General features: G+C 42.8%; 2 protein-coding genes across 3 annotated transcripts in view; one reads left to right on the forward strand and one right to left on the reverse strand.

Annotated features, from left to right (window-relative positions):
* The window catches only part of ROBO3 (roundabout guidance receptor 3), a 384,723-nt gene that overhangs the window by 322,124 nt on the left and 42,537 nt on the right, over window positions 1–20,062 (reverse strand). The window lies entirely within an intron of this gene.
* The window catches only part of ESAM (endothelial cell adhesion molecule), a 45,456-nt gene that overhangs the window by 790 nt on the left and 24,604 nt on the right, over window positions 1–20,062 (forward strand). The window lies entirely within an intron of this gene.

Here is a 20,062-nt window from a genome sequence, read left to right on the forward strand (position 1 = left end):
GTAGGAGACCATTTTATTAGAATGGAAATAAATATGATGTGTAATATAATTGCAGAATATATTAGAATGATAATATAATTATTATAATGCAAAAATTGTATAGTGATCATGTAAGAGATTATGTTGATATCAGACTGTGGAATGGTTGTATTGTTACTGACTGATAAGAGAGAATGTCAGGATGAAACACATGTGGGCTGAGGGATTGTGTCTTCTTATCTATTATTAGACACCTATTATTAGTTATTTCCCTGAATAATCCCTGCTGGTGTTTCCAGAACGTTAGTAAAGAAGATCCATGATATACAGCCAGGTGTCATAATATATGTGACTGTGTTTAGGAATTTCTGACATGAGTAGATAGTCCTGTATACAGAGGTATCAGTGCTGTGGATGTATGACCTGTGTATAGGAGAATTACAGTGCTGTATATAAAGGCATCACAGTGCTGTGGAGGTATGACCTGTGTATAGGGGAATTGCAGTGCTGTATATAAAGGCATCACAGTGCTGTGGAGGTATGACCTGTGTATAGGAGAAATGAGATGCTCTATATAGAGGCATCACAGTGTTGTGGAGGTATGACGTGTATAGGAGAATTGCAATGCTGTATACAGAGGTATCACAGTGCTGTGGAGGTATGACCTGTGTATAGGAGAATTGTAGTGATGTGGAGGTATGACCTGTGTATAGGGGATTTGCAGTGCTGTGGAGGTATGACCTGTGCATAAGGACATTGGAGTGCTGCATATAGAGCTATGATCAGTAAATAATTATATACCACAAGTTAGCAGATCCACTCCAGGGGCACTCATATACACTGTATCTGAATGACTCTATACTGATTGCATGGCATGTAACCTATGCTGCTTCTCACCAGACTTCATCTCTGTCTGTGATTAATCAGATGATCTGTAAGGTTACTATCTATCTTCTGCTGCGATATAACTGTAATTTCTAACTCCAGATATTGACTGAATCAATCAAATCAACTTGTGTCTTAGTTGAGAGTATACTCAAGTGTCCAAACACAGGAATTCCACATGGCTATATTATAGGAGGGTAATTCACTAAGGGTGCAAGATATATCCCAGCTTTGCTCACACCATACGCCCAGTCAGGTTACAAGATTAATCTTATCCTACATTGATAGGGGTTTGGAAGCAAAGAGAAACCTGTAAATGTGGGTTGAAACTTTTAATAAATCACCCCTTAGTGTTAGACTACGGCCATTTAGCAAACACTCAAGAGAAAAAAGTCCTACTGGTCCTACAAGGATGCGGTTGCTCAGTTATAGGGACAGCATTAGGTCTCACATGTTTAGTGTAAATGGGTCAGTACATATTGTACAGCTACGGGTTCCCCAGATCCATGCTGCCCCCAGTGGTAGAAGGTGAGCAGTACTGGCCAGCAGTGTTAGAGCAGTATGCCTCACAGGGTTTTGGGGCGAAGGTCACATTAGTGGACTTTGCAACTTACTAGTTGTATCTGAAAAGGTCAGCTAAACGTAAAATACTATATGTAACAAAAATCCATAAATAATGGTGTCAACATTTTTATACTATGACCAAACCTAAGTTATTTGCTTGTTACTTGCTGTGCAGATGACTTCAAGCTGTTCTCTGTTATCAGCAAAATGAATTCTTTAATGGGAATACTGACAGAAAGTCTATTTGTAGGACTTCCCCATCACAGCTTCATCTCAATCATGTTTGGTTTTAAGAAACATTTGCACATATGGGGCCTGAGTCATTAGGGGAAAAAAGAAGTAAGTTTACTCCTGGACAATTTTACAATACAAGGGGTGCAAATTAGTTTATTTTGCACATAAGTTAAATACTGGCTGTTTTTCATGTAGCACACAAATACTTGATAGCTTTATTTTTATACTGAAATGTAAAGTTGATCTAGGACATGTCCTACCCTAGCTATAAATATGTCCCCACATTTTAAAGAACCTCCCCCTCCAATACATCATGGTTTTACCCAAGTGCAAAGTTACTTTTTTTGTTTTTTGCTTTACCTTAATGACTCAGGCCCCTAGGGTCTGATTCTGAGTTGTATATAAAGATAAAGAAAACTGCGTCTGCATTCGAGTTCCCACATCTGCATCCGAAGCAACCTTAAATCTAGTGTATAGACGCATCCAAAACAAAGATGTGTCAGTCAGCAACTCCCAGACATAATGTAGGTCAAGCCACATATCCTCTGATAAAATAGAATACTCATTTGAAGGATAAAAGCCAGTTTTGGCAGGGAGGGAGGTACAGCGATGGCGACGCACTCTCCTCTGGTGACGCAGTCTTTTCTCAGACAGGCAGCGTGCGAGCCCCAGGTAAATAACATTTTAGGGGCTTGTTGTGCTAAGGATACTACAAGGAAAACATCATTTTCAGGCTTGGGTGGAATTACGCTTTTAATGAGAGATCGCCTGATTTCAAGACACAAAAAGGGTCTAAGAAAAAAGCTCTTTCCCGTCCAAAACTTTATGGCCATATATTAATTCTGCACTGCTTTGTAGCCTATTCCCGGCCATAATTTATTCCGTGTGGGACATGCAGTTGAGGTGAGAGGGGTGTGTGTTTTAGGGTATTATAAAAGTTGTTGCAGGTGCAACATATGTAACAGGTGTAACTTGAGACTAATGATGTGTATTGGATGAAAACAGGAGACTGAATCCAAGAAATATATATTATTTACTTGCAAATATATAATCACAAAAAGCAAGGATTAGCAGGTTATAATTGCTAATTTAACGGCTCTTTATTGCACGTCATGTAAATTCACTTATACTGTTTTTAAATATTTTGTTACCAATGATGACCCGGTAATAGATCAGAAAGATCATTCTCTTTTTAATGAATATCAATAGAATTTGGAATTTTATTATTACTTAAATCACAGAGTGCCCCAAAACAGACACATTTTCTTCTCTCTTATTTTTGCCTTTAAATAATATCAAAATTAAAATGTCTGAGTGCACCTCCCGAAATTAATATGATATCTGGAAGACCATTGTTACTATTTAAACTAAGAAATAATGGGGTAATGATCCACTTGGTGCAGTTGGATTTTTACTATATGGTATTTAGACTGTAAGCTCCTTTGGGGCAGGGACTGATGTGAATGATCAAATATTCTCTGTACAGCGCTGCGGAATTAGCAATATTACTTGTGGTCTACAGGGCAAAGGGACTTTTTCAGATGATATAAAGATTTGTAACAGTTTTAAAATCTCAGAATGGGTAAAACAAATGTGTAGGAATGTAGAAAAAAAAACTGGGGAATGGCCTAAAATGTGGAATCTTCAGTTTAATACATGGAAATATAATGAATAATATACGTGGTAAGCAGAATACAGACTAAATGGTGATGTAATGTCAGCAAGGACAACAGATTACCCTGGTGTCCTAGTTTCAGATGATATTAAAAGTAAGAAAAAAATATTAATTCATTTCCTGTCATCAGATTCTATACTGCGCTTTCTGACAAATAATATGGCTATATATATATATATATATATATATATATATATATATATTACACCAAACTAAGGGAGCCATAGAGTCTCAAATACCAAGCCAGAGTTTAAGGCATAGACATGCTGTTTGGGAGATTTCTGAATTAAGGGGAGACCTCCCTAAGTTCCGAGAGGGCGGGCAATTCTCCTGGGAGTGCTCACCTGCCACCCTGCCCCATCACATGGGCTGTACTGAGGTGGGCGGGGCTAAATAACGCGAGTGCTGCATTCATGGGAAGGGAGAAGAGTCGCCCAACAAGCTGCTTCCTCATCAGAGAAGTCTTTTTCCCGGGGAATCGCCATTCCTAAGGGGAAGGCTGTGTGACGCACCATAAGCCGGGGCGAACTGGGGTGTACATCTGTCTCTCCAATTTTCCCACCTACTCCTTGTCCCATATCCTGGTGCTGACAATGGCTGTTTTAGTGTCTCCTAACCCCTCTATCCCTCTCTATGTATGTATGTATGTATGTATGTATATATATATATATATATATATATATATATATATATATATATATATATATATATATATATATGTGTGTGTGTGTATTTATCTATATCTCAGATACTGTCTCTGGCAGTACCTGCTACCATTGGAATAAGGGCTTTTTATACGACAGCAGAGCAGGTGAACTCTCTGTCCTGTGGCTCATAGTATCACTATGATTATACTGTTCAGTCCTTTCTGGCAGACTTTTCTGGAGCGTTAAATCTGGCAATAATAAATCCGGTGACATTACCACAGTGTTGATGGGACATAAATTATGTTAATGTGTTTTATTGTTGGGACACATGACTTTGTATCAAGTATTTCACACTATAATTGTCCATTAACTGCTCGTCTGTATGTAAATGTCACAAGCGAGGTGAACCCGCTGCTCCCAGTGACAGCATGCACTCATTACTCTGTGTTACTCTGTTACCCGCTGCTCCCAGTGACAGTATGCACACATTACTCTGTGTTACTCTGTTACCCGCTGCTCCCAGTGACAGCATGCACACATTACTCTGTTACTGCTACCCGCTGCTCCCAGTGACAGCATGCACACATAACTCTGTGTTACTCTTTTAGCCGCTGCTCCCAGTGACAGCATGCACACATTACTCTGTGTTACTGTTACCCGCTGCTCCCAGTGACAGCATGCACACATTACTCTGTGTTACTGTTACCCGCTGCTCCCAGTGACAGCATGCACACATTACTCTGTGTTACTGTTACCCGCTGCTCCCAGTGACAGCATGCACACATTACTGTGTTACCCTGTTACCCGCTGCTCCCAGTGACAGCATGCACACATTACTCTGTGTTACTTTGTATTACCCGCTGCTCCCAGTGAGAGCATGCACACATTACTGTGTGTTAACCGCTGCTCCCAGTGACAGCATGCACACATTACTCTGTGTTACCTGCTGCACCCAGTGACAGCATGCACACATTACTCTGTGTTACCCGCTGCTCCCAGTGACAGCATGCACACATTACTCTGTATTACCCGCTGCTCCCAGTGACAGCATGCACACATTACTCTGTGTTACCCGCTGCTCCCAGTGACAGCATGCACACATTACTCTGTGTTACCCGCTGCTCCCAGTGACAGCATGCACACATTACTCTGTGTTACCCGCTGCTCCCAGTGACAGCATGCACACATTACTCTGTGTTACCCGCTGCTCCAAGTGACAGCATGCACACATTACTCTGTGTTACCCGCTGCTCCCAGTGATAGCATGCACACATTACTCTGTATTACCCGCTGCTCCCAGTGACAGCATGTACACATTACTCTATGTTACTGTTACCCGCTGCTCCCAGTGACAGCATGCACACATTACTCTGTGTTACTCTTTTAGCCGCTGCTCCCAGTGAGAGCATGCACACATTACTCTATGTTACTGTTACCCGCTGCTCCCAGTGACAGCATGCACACATTACTCTGTGTTACCCGCTGCTCCCAGTGACAGCATGCACACATTACTCTGTGTTACCCGCTGCTCCCAGTGACAGCATGCACACATTACTCTGTTACCCGCTGCTCCCAGTGACAGCATGCACACATTACTCTATGTTACTGTTACCCGCTGCTCCCAGTGACAGCATACACACATTACTCTGTATTACCCGCTGCTCCCAGTGACAGCATGCACACATTACTCTGTGTTACTCTGTTAGCCGCTGCTCCCAGTGACAGCATGCACATATTACTCTATGTTACTCTGTTAGCCGCTGCTCCCAGTGACAGCATGCACACATTACTCTGTGTTACTCTGTTACCCGCTGCTCCCAGTGACAGCATGCACACATTACTCTGTGTTACTGTTACCCGCTGCTCCCAGTGACAGCATGCACACATTACTCTGTATTACCCGCTGCTCCCAGTGACAGCATGTACACATTACTCTGTGTTACCCGCTGCTTCCAGTGACAGCATGCACACATTACTCTGTGTTACTGTTACCCGCTGCTCCCAGTGACAGCATGCACACATTACTCTGTATTACCTGCTGCTCCCAGTGACAGCATGCACACATTACTCTGTATTACCCGCTGCTTCCAGTGACAGCATGCACACATTACTCTGTGTTACTCTGTTAGCCGCTGCTCCCAGTGACAGCATGCACACATTACTCTGTGTTACTCTGTTACCCACTGCTCCCAGTGACAGCATGTACACATTACTGTGTTACTGTTACCCGCTGCTCCCAGTGACAGCATGCACACATTACTCTGTGTTACTCTGTTAGCCGCTGCTCCCAGTGACAGCATGCACACATTACTCTGTGTTACTCTGTTACCCACTGCTCCCAGTGACAGCATGCACACATTACTGTGTTACTGTTACCCGCTGCTCCCAGTGACAGCATACACACATTACTGTGTTACTCTGTTACCCGCTGCTCCCAGTGACAGCATGCACTCATTACTCTGTGTTACTCTGTTACCCGCTGCTCCCAGTGAGAGCATGCACACATTACTCTGTATTAATCTGTTACCCGCTGCTCCCAGTGAGAGCATGCACACATTACTCTGTATTAATCTGTTACCCGCTGCTCCCAGTGACAGCATGCACACATTACTGTGTGTTACTCTGTTACCCGCTGCTCCCAGTGACAGCATGCACACATTACTGTTACTCTGTTAACCGCTGCTCCCAGTGACAGCATGCACACATTACTGTTACTCAGTTACGCGCTGCTACCCAGTGACAGTATGCACACATTACTCTGTGTTACTCTGTTACCCGCTGCTCCCAGTGACAGCATACACACATTTCTCCGTGTTACTCTGTTACCCGCTGCTCCCAGTGACAGCATGTACACATTACTCTCAGTTACTGTTACTCGCTTCTCCCAGTGACAGCATGTACACATTACACTGTGTTACTCGCTGCTCCCAGTGACAGCATGTACACATTACTCTGTGTTACTCGCTTCTCCCAGTGACAGCATGTACACATTACTCTGTGTTACTCGCTGCTCCCAGTGGCAGCATGCACACATTACTCTCAGTTACTCTTACTCGCTTCTCCCAGTGGCAGTAGTACAGTATTCAGTGTGTATACTCCAGTGTGATGTATTGGGCTGACTCATATGTTACTCTGTGTAATGCTGTGCTACTGCTTATTGAGTTTTGTATTATGTTATTTTATGTTTGCTTAGTATCGGAGTTTGCTGAGGGTTACACCCATTACCAGCCTGTGAGTTATTAGTGTCTGACAATGTGATATTTACTGCATTGTGCTAGTTACTGGATTCTCAATGTGTCCACACAGGTTTAGTGTAAGTTAGGGGTCCTGTTGTCCACCATTGTGCACTGATAACTTGTGCTGGGAGTACCTGTGTTCATTACACTACTTTAATCCAGATACAAGTGTAATTGTCAGTAAATTGGGTTGAGACCAGGGGAGGGCTGCAAATTTTAGCCTGTGGGGCAATACTCGACTCGACAGCCTATTATGAACATTTTAAAGGAAAAAAATCCACGTGGCCCAGTGACCCAGCTGAAGGTAGCCCACTGTAGCTGGTTGCTGTGTTACATGAGAAATCACTGACCTTTTAGCATTAAATCAGAAGTAAGGAGATAAAGCCGTGGAGGGAATTTGATTAAAGACTTGAGTCTCCGAACGTCAGTGGCCGAGTAATGAGCAGCTTAGCCCGGCCGAGTGTTTACAGGAACTGTGCTTGTTGGGAGTTAATGACCCCTAATCTGTAGCTGCCTCTCTAATACGTGCTGATTTCTTCCTATTAACTTCTGAGAGAGGTTATTAGCTGCAGTGACATAAGGAGAATGATACAGTACAATGGTGTGATATGTAACTGATCATCCTTCACACCTGCAGTCTGCCTGTGGACACGTTCGTACATTGTATACTGGAAGAGAGGTACAGAGGCATTGTTGGCAGTCCTCCATGGAACACAGTCCTGAGTTTTCACACATCTCTCTGGTGTTAAAGCATTGTGTGTGCTGTGTAAAAATACATGAGGTATGGAGTATCGGAGGAAATATTCTACGTAAGAACACAGAAGCCGCTGGTTCACCTCATGTAACATAGAATGGAACCACACACAAGGCTTCGGTCACACCGATCCACTGTTAATGCGCTTCTACCCGTAAACTTATTCCTGTCAAGTGTTTAAAAGTTAGGATGAATGGTTCCTCATTGGCTCATTCCTGGCATTGTATATTAACCCAGTGGTTCCCAAACTTTTGCAGTTCGCGGCACCCTTAGAGTCTCCATAATTTTTTCAAGGCACCCTTCCAAAATAATTACAGAGCAGTCCTGTTTTAGAAGTAGTTGGGTCAAAAAAACATAATAAGTATTTAGGTCAGGACAGAAATACTTATTTAGTTGTATGCAAAAATAATACGCATAGATCCAAGGAAAAAATAATATTTTTATATATTTTTTTCAATTATATTTCTGTCAAAGAATAATTGACAACTAACTCACACTGTGACCTCCTTCATCTCCACACACTCTGCCCTCTCTCACGCTGCCCTCTCTGACTCTGCCCCATCTGCCCTCTCTCACTCTGCCCCGTCTGCCCCCTCTCACTCTGCCCTCTCTCACGCTGCCACTCTGCCCTCTCTCACGCTGCCTCCTCTCATTCTGCCCCTCTGACCTCTCACGCTGCCTCCTCTCACTCTGCCCCTCTGCCCTCTCTCACGCTGCCTCCTCTCACACTGCCCCTCTGCCCTCTCTCACGCTGCCTCATCTCATGCTGCCCCTCTGACCTCTCTCAGGCTGCCTCCTCGTACACTGCCCCTTTGCCCTCTCTCACGCTGCCCCTCTGCCCTCTCACGCTGCCCCTCTACCCTCTATCACGCTGCCCTCTCTCTCTGCCCCTCTGCCCTTTCACTCTGTCCCCGCTGCCCCCTTCTCACTCTGTCCCTCCTCTCACTTTGCCATTCACTTAGTGAATGGATAGGCTGCACTCTCAGTGATGTCACTGGTTCTTAATGACTGGATAGGCTGCACTCTCAGTGATGTCACTGGTTCCTAGTGACTGGATAGGCTGCACTCTCAGTGATGTCACTGGTTCCTAGTGACTGGATAGGCTGCACTCTCAGTGATGTCACTGGTTCCTAGTGACTGGATAGGCTGCACTCTCAGTGATGTCACTGGTTTCTAGTGAATGGATAGGCTGCACTCTCAGTGATGTCACTGGTTCCTAGTGACCGGATAGGCTGCACTCTCAGTGATGTCACTGGTTCCTAGTGACTGGATAGGCTGCACTCAGTGGTGTCACTGGTTCCTAGTGACTGGATAGGCTGCACTCTCAGTGATGTCACTGGTTCTTAATGACTGGATAAGCTGCACTCTCAGTGATGTCACTGGTTCCTGGTGAATTGTTTTCTTATAAACTTTGGTTTAACCCACAAATGGTTGCCTTCACTGTGTGGATATAATATTAATTTCTTCTCTGGTTCCCTGGCTGCTGTATTTGCCAGTCAGGCTCCTGGATATTACAGCGTTTTGTCCTCCCTTGGCAGGTTGTGACTACAATATCACTATGCAGAATTGCTTCTTACAACCACCCAGGTCCTCCGCACATCACTGGTGCCTGGGATTAGTCTGCGATGCGCTGGCGCGTGGCATTGTTTGATTAGCGTATTGTGACACTGTCCTGGAGGGATCAGAGGTGTGTGCAGTATTAATAGGTGGTCTACAGAAACCACGACCGCCTTATTTGTAGATAAAGGAACTATGGAAGAGAATACAACAAAGCACAGGGTCCTATTTATTTAGAACACCCTCTCTGGGGGTTATTATTGCTTATCGAGGCAACAAAAAAATGACATATCGCAATAAATTATCAAAGAAAAATCGAGCCACTGTGAGCTGCCACAGCGGGAAGGGTTAAGATTGCCGGGACTGTGTTTGTAGATTTGGGCTGTCATTTAAGCTAATGTGAAAAAAACGTTTGTTTTTTTCTTTAAAAAGTTTAAAACTAAAATGTATTAAAAAAAATCCTTTATACATAAAAAATGTTCTATTCAGAGAAATTCAATTACTCCACTCTGATAATAAATAGACATATTAAAATAGACGGAACAAAATCGCAGAGGTACAGAGCGGGTGCCTGCGGTGGAAGGCCGCATATTTTGCGATTTGTAAATTACCCAGGAGTGGGATTTAGTTGAGTTAAACATACAAATGTGACTTTTGTTTTTACCAAAAATGCATCATGGTTTACATATCTGAGGCTGTGTTTTAAGTTTACATCGAGCGAAATAGATACGTCCAGCGCAAAGATGCAGCCGTCAGCATTATTAATTTTGAAACTTGCGCCAAGCCCTCTCTCCAAGAGCAAATATAACATACCTTCAACAGAAACAGGTATAAGATGTGTACACACGCAGCGCAACAAAACGTCTGCGTGGTGCACGTAGACTTACGTTCAGCTGACAATCAAACTCATCATGTGAGCACTGAAACCACAGAAAAAAATAACTAAAAAAAAATAGTTCAAAATAGACTTATAAAAAAGGTTAAAGAAAAACATTTTAAATGAAAAATCTTTACAACATGAATTTCTCCTGTTATGCGCTCTGTCCTGAGATGGAGACAACAGAACAAGTATTGCGACAGCACAAGTGACAATAAAACATTTTGAAGTATACGGCGATATGAGTAAAGCCCCATCGCCTGGTGAAATCGGACAAAGGGGCTTACGCCGTTTGATAGTAATACCTGCTGGTCCCTAAGTCTTGGCTATATTGAGATTGTATTGTAGTTGCAATGTAACATTTACACACTGACAAGCCAAAAACTGATGTAAAGTTCCCTAAGCTTGGTACAGCAGCCCCTGAAACTCAGCCAGAGATGTCACGTCGCCAGATATGTGATCCCAAGAGGATGTTGCTACTTTCGGCCCTAGGGTCGTGAGAAATGCGTTGGGAGACTTTCTCAAGTGACACAGCTCTTGCATGCCCACTTAAAATCATATATTCCCTATTTTAGATAAATATTTTATGCATTCTGACAAGAATAAAAAACCTTCACAATTCATGGTACCAGAATGTGACGTTTTAATGCTCTCTGGCTGTTTCCAGCGACTTCTAATAATACACAGTAGTTCTAAACTGTGTTAGTGATTTGTCGGCTGGGTTTAATTTCTCTTGTGCTGTTACACAGTTTAATCGTGTTTAATCTCACAGAGGAAACTCATCAGATTCAATCTGACTGCGTCCCTTAATTCCTAAATATCTTCAGTGCCCAGACTGTACAGAGGGGATGGCTCAGACCCCGGGCTTTGTACAGAACAAATAGCATTCCGCTGATTTAAAATGCCCAGCAAGTACCTAGAGCTTTGTCTCTTTATATTGTCACAGCATCCCTCTGTGGCTTGTAATATTCTTATAATTTACCCCAGTGGGCTTATCTACCCCTATGTGTAAATTCTTGAAGATAATAATTATAGGAAGAGTGTGTGAATTATTTATGTACAGATTGGTTTTTAAAGCTGTCATGACATCAGCACTCATATATATTTCAATATTGTAAGTCACTGTGTAGTTTTCTAACCATAGAAGGCCACAGGGCTGCAAGTTTAATGCTTTTATATAGGTCACATAAGTCCAAGGCATACTTGGACACCCTAAGAGAGTCCCACATTTTGGGAAGATTTTTCCGGACCTGCCCCCTTCCCCCTTTCTAATGGATTGGGCAGGAAGGGGGATCCAAAATGACAAAATTTGTATTGCCATGACCCCCTGAACTTGCCCTTCCCAGGATTTTTAAAGTTGGCAAATATGGTCCACGGTTACTCCTAATAAAGTTAATAAGTTACAGTAGTGGGCGCGTTACTCCTCGGAATACACACGTTTTCTAATGAACTCTGGTTACATGAGAAGTAATTATAAGCAATTACTTCAGCTTGTCATCTATAGACAATTTACAGGTGTTTATATTATATTACATTATATTGACATCATTGGTGTATTATAAGGATATTAAGTCTGTTTATAAATTAATTCCCTGCAAAACCTCTCGGCTTCTGTTATCGTTGTTATACAGTTGGAGACTCTAATCCCTAATCCCCCCCCCCCCCTCCATTCTGCTCACTCTCTGCAGCATCTTAGCAAAAGTTTTATATGATATAGAGTAAAATTATTTCATGTAAAATATTCTTCACGCGCTCGGCTCAGCTGCGTATTAAGAATAAAAATGGCGGTCTCCCAGCCCAAGGTATCCCAGGAAGGGAGGGGGGCATCGGTCTGATGCTCCCCTGCCCAGCAGACACCTACAGCTTTATATCTTTATACTATCACAGCATCCCTCTGTGATTTGTAAATATTCAGATGCCCCCCCTGCCCCAGCTCCTGGAGGAATTATTACAGATGAGAATGATTATGAAGAAGTGTCTGGGTCACCCGGTGTCACTGCACAGAATGTTCTATATATAGGTATATCTGATTACATACATCTATTATTTATATGGTCTGGTCTCTCTGCATCCAAGAACAGTCTCAAGACGTGCAGCGTGGAGAACCCCGGATACATCACAGTGACCGGTCAGTCCGACTATAGACTGAATAAACAGATTGTTTCTCCTTTATCGGTGTCCTGATAAATAATTTTTGTGGGGTGAGCTGTGCTCTGTCCGCTCCCCCATGTATCATGTGATGAGAGCAGCAATGTCTAGCGTTAATCTGGAAACTGTGTCTGGGGGGTTGGGGGGCTAGTTAGACCCAGTTCTAAATACGTCCCTTAGTAGACGTATCTTCAGCTTGTCCTTAAGGGTTGGTGTAAAGATATATGATGATGATGATGATGATGATGTCAGCAAGGTATAGATGCATTTAGGGCAGTGGTTTAGATATATAGTATAGAGGAATGTAGGGGCGTTGTATAGTATGGAGGCATTTAGGGGTGTGGCATAGAGGCATTTAGGGTGTTGTATAGTATACAGGCATTTAGGGGTGTTGTATAGTATGGAGGCATTTAGGGGTGTGCTATAGTATGGAGGCATTTAGGGGTGTTGTATAGTATGAATGCATTGAGGGGAGTGGCATAGACGTATTTAGGGGTGTGCTATAGCATGGAGGCATTTAGGGGAGTGGCATAGATGCATTTAGGGGTGTTGAATAGCATGGAGCCATTTAGGGGAGTAGCATAGACGTATTTAGGGGTGGTGTATAGTATGGAGGCATTTAGGGGAGTAGCATAGACGTATTTAGGGGTGTTGTATAGTATGGAGGCATTTAGGGGAGTGGCATAGATGCATTTAGGTGTGTTGTATAGTATGGAGGCATTTAGGGGTGTGGCATAGATGCATTTAGGGGTGTGGTATAGTATGGAGGCATTAAGGGGTGTGGCATAGATGCATTTAGGGGTGTTGTATAGTATGGAGGCATTTAGGTGTGTTGTATAGTATGGAGGCATTAAGGGGTGTGGCATAGATGCATTTAGGGGTGTGGTATAGTATGGAGGCATTAAGGGGTGTGGTGTAACAGCCTCCACCTTCCGTGGCTCAGTGGTAGAAGCCGCCCGTCCGGTGTGATCACTCTGTAGCTCTGTCTCCGTCGTCCTGCGTTATCTCTTTTGTTCTTCCTTGGTGGGAACCTCCTTGGATCTTTTTTTAGCCTCCACTAATGAAAGGAAAGGCAGAGTCCTTTGTGCCCTAATATAGACATGAAGTAGCATTGTGTCTGCTCCTGGTGAGCAGTCACACCCGGCTGAGCTGTGACAATAACAGCAATTAAATATTTTCATAGATTTGCAGAAATCAGCATCATTACATTAGTTGTATAATGGTCACTATTCAATGTATCAGCATAAAGGGATTAGTAACAAACCTGGATACTGTATCTGAAAGGATTCATTCCAAATCCAAAGTTGTTATATACAGTGTATCTGTGTTCCTCTGGCTGGCAGAGTATGCTGGGACTTGCAGTTCCACAACAGCAGGACAGTCACAGACGGGTCGTCTTCTCCTCGATAATAGACTTGTACATGGAGCTTTAAGATCTGTGCAATGTTTTGCGGTTTAGTTTGCTTTCAGTATATGTTAGCTCCCATTTAATACAAAACTAGCAAATGACAGTTAGAAGAGAGAACAATTCACAACATGAGTTACATGCTGGTAAAATCAGAATGTTATTCACAAGATATACAACCATTAATAGGCAGTTGCAACAAAAATTGCTGATCCATTTTTGGTTTAAATGGATGGGGGAGTAGAGAGGGGACGGAGCACGGTGCGGCTTATGGCTGGAAAGACGGCATGGAGGGGGGGGGGGGTGATCCAAGAGGACCGACGTGAATTGAACCAAGCAAATTACAATTTTTAACCTTGTCTTTTGGGTTCTTCAGTTTTCCAGAAGATTATTATGAGATCGGCAGGCGGGCATTGGAGCAGGATGCCCAGGCACCCAGGTGTTAGTAAAGGATGCTGGTCATGAACTCCATTCGGTAGGTATGCCAGATCCTTTGGGAGCAGTTTGTCTCTATGGGCAGTAGGCAGGTGGCAGACAAAGTAATCTATCTTATTAATATGTTCTGTTGGTGAGCGGCAGATGGAATCCTAAGTGTAAGGAGGAAGAACCTGGGAGAGAGGGAACATCTAACCGTAGTTCTGTATCTTGTCAGAATGTAGACGGCTGTGGGCACTGCCACCACACGATTCAGAGGAAATGAGAGATCACGGGATAGCCAGGGACTGATTTTGGGCAAGGTCATTCCTCCCAACCATCCAGATTTAAGAGCCGTAAAGGATCCGGGTGCAGTTTCATCACAAAGTGGGTGTTTCTGAACGAGCAGCGGGTGTGCTCTGCCTCACAGATATTTCTGACCCTTTTCTATGCTGATGCTTGACCTGGCCCTTTAGCTCAGATTGGGGCTATTTTGTGGGCTGAGCTATTCATGGGAACACATGGGATTCCTTAGGAGCTAATGACATCTCTGAGACACAGGAATTCACAAGGTAACGTTTTCCAGTGAAATGATCCCACAATATGGCAGCCTCCAGTGTGTATAGACAACGCATACTCTTTAACAGCCACAGCCTCTCTACCACTGATGCGATTTATCAGCGTTTTACCCCAGGAACAGTTGTTTCCTCCTACTTATTTCTCAATCTGTGTTGCAAAGAGTCTCTTCTACACTGTCCATGAGTTTTGTCATTACGCATATTCATCATTATAAGAGCTGAAGTACAAATCTGAATACGTCCTGTGAGTATAACAATACATCTCGGATAAGATGGGACAGTCTGTATAAGACCTGCCGGTACTATATATGACCTCTGTATATAACGGTGCTCCGGTAGCTGAGGATCAGGCCTGTACAGTGCCCGGAATGAGGCGCGCTAATGTAAAAACTCTACAAGGAATATATTTCTCGTTTCCCAAAACATTAAAGGACGACGGACACCAAGGTCCACAAGTTACTATGCTGTGTAAAATGAAATATAACTGAATATACAGTCAGACCCCCTTTATATTTGTGTTCCAGGGATTAGGAACAAATGGTATAAAATCTGGGAAAGTGTAAATTGAGCAAAAAAGACTAAAACTGCTTCAAACATCAAGTAAAATAAAAATAAAAACAGAGTAATTTGCCATTGGCCACATTGTATTATTTTATTAAACACTTTAACCCCTCTTTACTTTTAAACGTTTCTACCTGCTTGCCCACAACTTGTGTCACCCCTTTTAGATTGTAAGCTCTTGTGAACAGGACCATCTTCACCTTTTTCTATTGGTTTGTGTTACTATGTATTGTCTGTGTATCCCTTAGAAATAGCACAGAGCTAAGAAAAGAGTTGGTGTTTTATAAATACTGGGCGATTATTATTATTATTATTATTATTATTATATAACCCAGGGCTAAATCTGGTCATGCAATGCTGCAATACGGTCACTCAACCCATCGTGCTGAGCAGCCAGATCACACAACCTGTCTGTCTGTTCTACGATCCCCCTCCTCTTCCAGGAAGCACGTAGATGACGCTTATTGAGGTCATCGGCCAACCAAAGCGGGAGGAGCTGGGAGCCCCATGTAAGGCTCAGAGGGCCACTTGTTAACCATCACTGCTATACAGTCTACAAATGGGATAAAATATAACAGCATTGTAGATTATCAGGTTATAATCAGCAAGTTACCGGCACAAGTCCTATCTGACAATACTTCACCAGAGGTCATTAAAGTCGTACTTATAACGAGGTAAAAGGCCGGTCGTCTGCCACTGAATGGAAAGTCACAGTTTATTCTCAGATGCTTTTAAAAGCTTTTATTGTTCATCCCCAAGAATAATAATTGTGTTTCCGACTCCCTCGTACAAGCTGACTCCCGGCCTCGCACTTTGCTTTGTCCCCCGAGTACTTTTTAACAAGTCATATTTTATCACTCCATCTCTGCCGTGATAACGGCCCATTGTCTGCACCTCGGGCCTGCGGCACAACAGTAGGTGATGGAAATCACAAGAGAATGGTGTTTAGAGGAAACTGTAACGCTTTATTCTTCTAAACAAATACCCCCTTCACTTTATAATGGATGGTTTATCTTATACGGTATCTTCCTCCTATGTTGCATGTGCTCTCCTGCCTATGTGCTGAGCTCTGCAATGTGTCCTATATCATTGTATGTTTCTATTTGTAATGGAATAATATTGTTATAGTTCTAAATTACCAGACATACAAAACGCTAAATAAGATAAGTTATAACATTTCTGGACAAACATAAAGCATAATACAAGTATCAGTTACAGTGATAGACTATTGTATATGGTGATGAGGGGTAGAAATATATTTTATCATTTATACGATGTATATTTTCCTCACAGACAGGGCTGTGTGTAATGGGTATTCAGACAAGTTTGAGAAGCAGTCGGACCGCACTACACCTCTCTGTCATCTGTCAGCATCGGGGCAGCCGTTACTGTAATACCAGGCTCTGGGCAATGTGTAACCCCATTATCGGCATATACCGTTCCTGGAGCTGCTTAGATATCTAATTCTGTCACCACCAGTCCTGTGTATGTTACAATCTCCTCTCATACCATATGGCACAATGTACTGCTAAGAAATAGTCTGTAACTGTCTGAAATCAGGTCACAGAGAAGATCTCACAGCTAATTCTAAGCTAATGTGATCTCTGTATCTGGCGAGGACAACAGCTGTCCATAGTACACCCATATCTATCTATCTATCTATCTATCTATTTATCTGTCTGTCTGTCTATCATCATCAGCTATTTATATAGCGCCACTAATTCCGCAGCGCTGTACAGAGAACTCACATCAGTCCCTGCCCCAATGGAGATTACAGTCTAAATTCCCTAACACACACAGAGACAGAAAGATATAAGGTCAGTTTAACATCAGCCAATTAACCTATGTTTTGGCGTGTGGGAGGAAACCGGAGCACCAGGAGGAAACCCACACAAACATGAGGAGAACATACAAACTACACACAGATAAGGCCATGGTTGGGAATCTATCTCTCCTATCTATCTATCTATCTACCTATGTATCTATCAGTGGACATGATCATAATACAATTATATTACACTCTATACAGACATAGGAATAATCCGAGAACACATCTTTAGTCTGGAACTGCCATGAATTTAGTTTGTGACTTGGAGCTATGTATACTGAAGTTTGCCTTTCCTTAAATGTCAGTGCAGGGCATTGCTTTTACAAGAACATAGTCTGCTCTTGGTATATGGAGCACATTGTTGCTCAAGTTCTAAGGCATAATCATTGCACCTCCCAGTAAGCACACACTGAAATTGTAGGATTTACCTAAAGCTGGGTACACACTGCAGAACATTACTGCAGATGCGAATTCTGTAACGATTTTATCAACAACTGAATGTCCCGATGAGCATGCGATACATGTGTACATACCTACACGATTTACCTTCAGATCTGTGATCTTCATCTCTCATAACCATCTGCTGAAAAGATGGTGACTCTGTACACTGTACAGATATCTGCCTACACTGCTGGTCCCTAGTGCGTACACACTGCCACATTGCCTGAATATCGTTCCATCGCCGATAGTGATTTTTAGGAAGTTTATAAAACCGAAACAAGCAATAGGATGTGGTTTGGTAGGATAAAACAATCGCTTATTGTGTGATCGATATGATAATTTATAAACCTGTAATGTGTACCCAGCTTAAGTCTCTCTTTCTTGCCAGTTTATCAGACTTCCAGGTATTGGATGGATTTTTACAAAAGTTTTTATGTGGTAATTTTATTGCCGGTAATATAAGCACAGTTATATTCTTGGTGATGACATTGAGTAAAGGGCACTGTGAAAGTTATTTACTAAAATTGCTCAAATCTGCACTAGAACCACATAAATCAATCAGCAATTCGCTTTTATCAGTTTATTGCAGTTTAATGAATAACTGTCTGATTGGTTGCTGTGGTTGTAATGCAGATTTGCACCTTTAAGTACCGTTAGTAAAAAAAAAAAAGCTCAGTGAGTGTTTGTATTTCCAAATGTTATAATGTTGCTGTGTTGCGTTACTGTTGAATCCAGCCCCCAGACTCTTTCTATAGATGTCCTCAGCTTGTTCTCAGTGCAGAATTCTTAATAACAAAAAAGTCCATTGCCCAAATTCACAAATATTAACATGTGGTAACCTGACCTCTAATTAACCTTTATTTAATCGGTATTCTTCAGGCCTTAACGAGACCTCGTCTCAGCAACGCTGTTAGGCAGACGCATCGCAAACCAACTCATTAATTGTAGGTCAGGATTTAAAGCAATGTCACTCCGAATTATTTACAGCAGGTTAATCTCATAGTAAACGTCATTTTTCTGGGAACAGGATCGGAATCTGCTAACGTTGGGTCTTTGTACAATGCATCATTGTGTTCCGTGTGATAATATGTTCTTCAGTTTTACACTGGGTAAACTGGTCCAGTTACCGGGACGTGCTTGCCGGATGTTTTACACCAGGAGCGGGAATCTTTAATGGTGACAGCAGGTATTCAAAGGAAAATGCCCAAAACCATTCATGCCAAATGGTCTGTTGACAGAAAGCCCAAAATAGAAGTTTACTTGGCTGTTGGAAAAATGTAAACATGAGAAGATGGGGAAACAAATGCAAAATAACTTGTTACAGAGCCTTGTTTACTAGTGGCAATCATCACACTTATTTTGCATAATTTTTGCTATTTGTAGGCACAGAGTAACATTCTGTTGCATTATTATCTGTGGCTTCTATAAATACCTAATAAGTCTGCTTGTAGAGATTCCATTCAGTAGACTGCCATTCTTTTTGTCTCCGCTTCCGATTGTAGAGTTTCCATTCAGTAGACTGACATTATTTGTCTTTATTTCATATTCCCCTTATCTCCCGCCAGAGTTTTCCTTTCGCTCGGGGGTATCGGATTTCTATCCGCAATATTGCGCTACCGTAAAGGCGCTCTATACGTGCAGCCGCATGTAATCGCGGCAGCAAATTGTAATTGAATATCCCCCTATGTGTTCTGCCTCTACTATTCGGCTACTCTGACCATTCCTTTGGACTGCGTTTTCCGATTGACTTGACCCGGATTGTCCTGACCACCCGCATCACGACTACACTGGTAACTGTCCTGCAGAACCGCGCCCGGCGCACCCTTAGCAGCAAAGTCCAAACCTCCTTGCGAGGGTCCCTGGTGAATACCGGGGTTGCGTTAGACTCCGCGCCTCCTTGTACAGGTGCCAATACCAGTTAGAAGCTCCATCCAATTTACAGTCCTGACAATCAGCCTCTCTAACCCCTCCCCAGGGTTATATTGCGTTGCTGAGGGTAGGAGAGCAGGATCCATTAATCCTGAAGTTGGTTCCTTGGAAATTCCATTAGATGAACAAACTATGGGAGGGGGTGGGGCGGGTTCTGTCCATTGTGGCTTGTGGGAGGTTGGAGATACGAGAGAAAGCTTCTGACCTTTTAATTTCCTGGAAAGACAAATGAGTGATACCAGTCAAACCAATCCAAAGGCCATGGCCCATGACATGTCTAATTCCCACCACCCTGGCCTGGTGAATGAGCTGCCCAACTCTCTGGCCTTCGATGACCTGACACCCTTTGT

The sequence above is a fragment of the Mixophyes fleayi genome, chromosome 11, assembly GCF_038048845.1.
Source record: "Mixophyes fleayi isolate aMixFle1 chromosome 11, aMixFle1.hap1, whole genome shotgun sequence".
NCBI lineage: Eukaryota > Metazoa > Chordata > Amphibia > Anura > Limnodynastidae > Mixophyes > Mixophyes fleayi.